Here is a 6,658-nt window from a genome sequence, read left to right as displayed (position 1 = left end):
CAAAGGAACAGAGTTCATTTCCGCCAGTGAGGACTGGCGGCGCCACACAGCCACGGCAAGCTGAGTGTGTCATTAGGCACCAATGACGCGCCCGTAATCTCGGGGAGCAAAGACGGCGACGGCCTGGGTCGCAGTTTTCGAGAATCGAACGGCGTTGGCCACTACAAGTGGCGCCAGGGGGTGGGCACCGAGGGCGCAGCAATGACTATAGTAAAATGAGGGCTTCCGAATGTTTTTCGAATTTAATGCGTACAGTTCAAAGATATCACTGGGCGAATCTTTTTTTACAACTTTGAGGATGTCCTCTGGACAAATTAACAGCTACAGCAACACGACAGTTTGGAATTTTTGCCTTTACTCTTCCAGTTCCACAACCGGATTCCAGCAGCACTTCGCGGTGCTGCAGAGACCAATACGTTATTGTCATCAACTTAAAAACCACACAGGTGAAATTAAGCACGGAATGTCTTAAATGTGCGGTTTGTTGTCCAAAAGCGTTCAAAGATACTTCTTTCCAATGCGTCACCATCTTCGTCCACAAGTTGGCCACGGTGTAGTGTTAGGCACGGGACTAACGTTGCGCGGCCCATGAAGACCGCAACACCTGATATCGAGTTTTTATTTCCAAGATGTGCGAGCGCGCATGTTCAAAACGACGTCTACAACTTTGCATCGATTATCCATTCTGAATGAATGTTGAAGATATCCAGACTAACATGGCCGGCCATGTTAATACAAATCGTTAGCCCCTTTTGATCTTCAATCTACATTCTTGCTATTTCCGTACGGCCTAGATAAAAACCCTGACCAGTTTCCGAGTTCTCTCGGTTTGAGAAGAGTCCACTGGACCATTTAAAATGAGCGCCAGCGATTATCATCCAGTCATTTAACGCGTGACTTGTCAGGTTATTTGCTATAAAACTGAAGCAGAATTATCCCGCCCGTAACGTCCGACCCATAATCCAGTAAAAAAAGCAAAAATGTGGCAATATATATATATATATATATATATATATATAATATATATATATATATATATATATATATATATGAAAAGCATGCCCTCAAAAACAAATGGGTTACGTCCGGCGGCTTTTTTGGGGGAGCCTTTGTCAACCTTGTGTCCCCTTCTTACCAACACTTGCTCACCTCACTCAGCATCGCTGCATTCTGATCATCGAGCTGACTTCAAGAAGTCCTACGACCTCGCTGCCACCGCGCCGTTGCGCTGCTATTGTGGGGCCTCCGCTGCCACCCGTAGCGGCGGATGATGTTCACGCTTGATATTACGCAAAACCTCGCAAGCCGGCGAGAAAACTGTTCTCATTTGGTAGCTCTGCAGCAGTTCTCTCCAACAGTGGCGTTTCCATATCTACCGGAATAAATCAGCATGACCGACCCGTGATTGCAGGAAAGGCACTGGCATTGCCCACCCAAAGCGCTACCAATGAACCAAAAGATGCACTACCACGGGTTTTAAAATGGCCCGCTGTATGTCGCCTTGCCTGCCCACGGCAGCACGAGACCGGTGTGACTCCGAGCGATGGTCGCCGGGACTGTTTGAACATGAGCTAGTCGGCTTGCATGGAAAAAAAATCAGCCAACCTTTCTCATCACCCTAACAGGAAAGAACATCCGATATGGTATCTATTTTCCCTACATTTATTAGAACAGAAATAGCACATTAAATACAAAAAATATGCACACAACGGGCCGACATCTCAACCAGCCTGATCACACATGCTATCGATTTCAAATTAATGTGGACTTCGGGGGCGGGTCAGACGTAGAGTCCAAATACTTATGTTAAGGAATTAACAGTTCGGAGGGCCGAAACAGCACGACCTACGAGGCAACAGTACATAATATTTGTATCGCGTGGTGGCTTCCTGAAGAGCCAGCCAACATTGCGGTGCGCGGACTCAAGACGCCGGGCGGGGCCAATGACCTCAGCCGGAGACAGTCGGCATCGATCTTCCAGGACACAGTCCACTCAGTAGCATATTGAAACACGCTCAGTCTGTAGCATGACATGGGTCTGCTGCGGATGGTGTTCCGAGAGAAATAGTGACCTCGGCCACATGCAAGCAGCGATGCGCCATACTTGCACCTAAAACATCTGACACTTGTATTGGACAGATGCTAAAGTACTAAAACCTCGTATTTACAGATGAAGCATTGACATCCTTTGCCAGAATCACTAAAGACCTTTACAAAAATCACCACTACAGACACTTAAGTGGTCTTTCCTCACGTGGCCTGCGTGAGGTTCGGTGCTGTCCTGACGGCGGAGCGCCCGTCGCCTCACGGCGCTACTTGCGCACATCTGGCATGATCTGCTGCAGCATGTTGTCCAGCGTGTCCTCGCTCAGCTCGAAGTCAGCCTCCAGAAGCGGCGGCGGTACAGGCGCGTCGCCGACCGCGTTCACGTCCATACTGACCTGCTCGCCGTCGGCCGCATCCGTACTGACCTGCTGGCCGCCCGGCTCACCACCGGTTACGCCGGACGCCAGCGCAGGCCCGTCGGCCGGCGCGGCATCCTGCATCAGGCTGGCCGGCGGCTCGGGGAAGTCACCGGGGGCCAGGGCCGGCGGCTCCGTGCCCGAGTCACTGTCCACAGCGGGTGCCGTCAAGTCCGCGTCAGCAGCCGCACCGTCCGCCGACTCCACCGCGTCAGCTGCCTCACCGTTCACCTCAGGTAGTGGAATATCAGAGGGATCACCGTTGGGTTCGGGAGCTGGGCCGTCGGCCAGATCGTCCCATCGGGGCAGCACGCTGTCCTCTGCGACGCCGTTGTCACCGGGAGCGGGGTTCTCGGTGTCGTCTTTGTTCGCTTCGGCCGCCGCGTCATGCGTGACACTGCTGCCCCCTCGTGCGTCCGGTCGCCGGCCCCGTTCTCAGGTCGCGCGCCGGCGGTCTCAGCCGGGCTCGGGCGCTCCGACTGGCCGCCGTCGCCGCTGCCGTCCGGCTGGCTCCGGCCCGTCGCCTGCTGGTCGGCCGACAGTCGGATGCGCGTGTGCGCGTTGATCCAGTGCTGCGCGTAGGCCGACTCGTCTCCGAAGTGGTCCGCCACAGCGAGCGCAGCGCAGCGTGCCGCCGGCGGCCGGCGGCGCTGCGCCGGTCGATGGCGCGGACGGCGAGGCGGTCGCCGACTCGCCGTCGAAGCGCGTCGCGAAGCGCGCCTCGCTGGGCGCCGAGCGTGGCGGTTCGGAGCCGGCGCGACCGAGGCGCGCTTCGATTGCCGCGCCGCGGCGCGGACGCCGGCGCTGGTGGGGGCCGCCGCGGCGGGGGCGCGCGCCACCGGACCCACGAGTGCGCCTTGATCCAGTGCTCCGGGAACTTGGCCACGTCGTCGAAAACAGCGATTGCAGTTGGGGCAGGAAAACTGGCTGGACACCGCCGGCTTCGCACGAGCGCGGCGACCGGCCGGCTTGCGACGGCGCTGCTTTGGCTGTACGCGGACGCGCGTGGCACATCACGTGGCGACAACCATAACGGCGGCGACACCTTGGCCGCGCGGCCGGCCAGCAGCGCTTGCAGACAGTGCAGACATACTTGCCGTTGCGGGCGGGGGCGTGGCCGCGACACCAAGTGGTCCCGCAAGCTGTTGTAGGGGCCGGACCAGGCACCGCACAGCGGACAGTCATACAGGGACGAGATGTCGACCACCTGCGCCGGCGCGTGGTACGCTTTGAAGTGGTAGCTGAGCATTTCCGCGTTCGCGAAGCGCTGCGAACACTTGGTGCACGGGAAGGGTCTCTGCGCATCCGACGCGGTGGGCGCAGCAGCTACGGAGGCGGGGGCGGCGGCGGATTGCGGCGGCAGCGGCGGCGGCGGCAGCGCGAGCGGCTACCACACGCGACTTAGGCGCCGGCCGGCTGGCCAGCTCGGGTTCGCTGCCGGCCAGCACCGGCGGCACGAACACGTCCTTGCCCACCGTCACCTGGCAGAGGGGTTCCATGGCGTGTCGCGTAACTTGCGCGAACACCATGCCCGTGCTCTTGGGCCGGGCCGGCAGCCGCATCTTCAGACACACGTTGGCGATTTGCATGTTGACGAAACACTTGTCCGGGTGCTGTGGTGCCGACAGGTACACGGAAAACAGATCATCGGGGTTGCCGCTGTTCACGTGGCAGTAATGAGGGGCACCATCACGCCGCGCTCCGGCTCTGGAGACGGCGCCGCCGGCGGCGGTGGTGCGGATCGCGCCGCCGCCTTGGTCGGCACGAACCGCGCCGGCGGCCGGCGGGAGGGCGGCGCTCGCGACCGCGGCCGGGGCTCCGGCGCCGCCGGCGAGATGGACGTGCCGTTGTTGCCCTGAAGCAGCTTGAGGCAGCTGCGAGCGCTGCTTCTCGCCCAGGTCGGGGATGGCAGCCAGGTTGGTGGCGGCGCTGACCGACTTGGCGGCGACGCTGGCCGCCTTGGTGACGGTGCGGCCGCCGGGCCGCGCGCGGCCAGCCGTGCTGACGTGCGGCGTCAGATGGCGCGCCTGCAGGCTGGCCGCCGGGATCGACACCATGACGCGGCCGGCCGCCGGCGCCGCCGGCTTCCGACAGGCAGCGCGCCCGTTGAGCTGCGGTAACTGCCGGGCCGCCGACGCTCGTCATCTGCACCACACCACGGTGAATCAGGCTCATCAGCTGCTTAGTGGCGGCGAAATTGACAGGCGTGTGCGTGAGGCTGGCGGCGGGCGGCGGCTTGACGCGGCTGCGCGAGGTCCGCGCGGCGCGCCGCGGTGGCGGCCGCGGCCCGCGGCGCACCTCCTCCCAGTACCGGCGGCGACTGTCGCGCCGCTGCTGCTGCGTGACCGCCCACTGGCGCGACGTCTGACTTGTCTCCAGGCAGACGTTGTTGAGTCGCAGGCTGACACCGACCACCAGCTGGTGCGCCTCACCCACCTGCGGCAGACGGGGCGCCGCAGCGCCGGCTGAGCGCCAGGAGGCGGCCGAGCGGGCGCTCACGCGGGCCCGCCAGACACCGGTGGTTTAACATCGCAAGTCACACAAATCGGTCAAGTTCGGGAGGAGAGACCCGACATCGTACAACCAGAGGAATCAAGAGCCACAAGAGAGCCAAGGAACACTGCCCGCTCTACCGCTTCACCACACACTGCTGACACGCTTACCATTTTGATGTACTCCGGGCTCAACTGCGCTGCCTCGGAATCAGAGTCCGACAAGTCTGAAAGAAAGAAGACTGGTCTATGGCACTGTCGCCAAAATAACCACGCAGACTTTAAATTCTTTGGTTCCTTCTGATACATACGCTCGAAATAAGAATAACAGCATATACGTAGCCTACGCGGCGTGGCAACGAATGAAACAACACCAGCTTTATATATTAATGCTATCCCTCCCCCGCCGCACGACTAGGAGTGGGCAACCATACCCACACCCCCAAACAAGTTTCTGGGACTCAGGAAAAACGACGAAGGGCGTCGTCGAGTTCGCATAATTGTTCACGCTTTCATTGTGCATGTGGTGTAAGATTGTCGTGGCCCGGTCACATCGGCCTGCCGAACTCGACGCCGTTTCTGAGAGCATGCAAGGCGCCTTGTACACCAAATGCACCCCCTTTTACCATTTCGTTGAAGTTCATGATAACGTAGAGCTCAGCGTCTACGGCAAACAAAGTCGACGGCAAACAAAATGGCAACCCTTGCCTCGAATGGCCATCGGTGCGGAATGACAATCGCCCCCATCCCCTCCCTCAAGCATATTCCTTTGAGATCTCCGTGAACTCAGATGCGGTTTTGGACCTGTTCCCAGCTACCATTTTTAACTACGTGATCCAGGCGACCATTTTGTGGCCGCCAGCTCCCAAATCACCACTGTTATTCGCGAATGCCGTCTGTTCTACGTCTTTGAACAGATGGCAACAACATCTTTACATTTTCTCAACGGCATTACGGGTATCCACGTTGGATCATTTTGGTGTAAAACTATTGCCCGACGTTTCTGTCGCCGCTTTAATGGCACTATGGCGGGCGATGGTGTCCCCACACACACGCCACGGATCGTTCTCGTCTGCTGACGGTCAGGATGTGCTGGCACAGCGCACAACGAATCACGACGAATCACAACGAATCATGATTATCTCTGCGCACAGCATAGAGATACTCAAGACGATGCAACATAATGAAAAACGGCAAGTTTATTTAACTGACTCGCATTTTCTACACAGTCTACTGCTAATTAAAGTAATATATACAAAAACAATGCCTAAAAACGTTTGTTTTTTAAGAGCCGGGTGGACGGCTGTTACGTAAGCCCGCGGATACGTTGACCAGAGCGCAGCCGAAGCTGCGGTGTGCTCACCGTCGTCAGCGGGTGGAGCCCTGCTGCTGGGCGGGCCGAGCGACGCCCGGTCGCTGCGCTTGCTGGCCGGGCCGAGCAGGCGGGACCGGGCGCCGGCGGCCGGCGCCGGCGCCACGGCCCGCGCCGCTTGCTCGCCGGGCCCAGCATTGCCGAGCCCTTGCGCTTGCTCGCTGGCCCAAGCAGGCGCGGCTTGGGAGGCACCGCCGCCGCCGCCGCCGCCCGCCGTGCGGATCTCGTCCAGCACCACAATGTCGTCGTCGTCGTCGCCGCCGCCGCTATTGTTGTTGTTGGCATTGTTGTCGTTGTTGCCGCCGTCGTCGCCGTCACCAGCCGGCGGCGGC

At 59.3% G+C, this 6,658-nt stretch overlaps 1 long non-coding RNA gene across 1 annotated transcript; it reads right to left on the bottom strand.

Moving 5' to 3' along the window:
* Window positions 1-4,761: 4,761 nt before the first annotated feature.
* Window positions 4,762-6,399, bottom strand: LOC119102264 (uncharacterized). The gene is made up of 3 exons (XR_005094681.1): window positions 6,318-6,399; window positions 5,126-5,181; window positions 4,762-4,898 (listed from the first exon to the last, which is right to left on the bottom strand). It is a non-coding gene; the product is annotated as an uncharacterized LOC119102264 (long non-coding RNA).
* Window positions 6,400-6,658: the final 259 nt, after the last annotated feature.

This window comes from Pollicipes pollicipes, unplaced genomic scaffold (assembly GCF_011947565.3).
Source record: "Pollicipes pollicipes isolate AB1234 unplaced genomic scaffold, Ppol_2.1 Scaffold_5724;HRSCAF=6776_pilon_pilon_pilon, whole genome shotgun sequence".
In the NCBI taxonomy this organism is placed as follows: Eukaryota; Metazoa; Arthropoda; class Thecostraca; order Pollicipedomorpha; family Pollicipedidae; genus Pollicipes; species Pollicipes pollicipes.
This window is presented reverse-complemented; position numbering and strand designations above follow the sequence as displayed.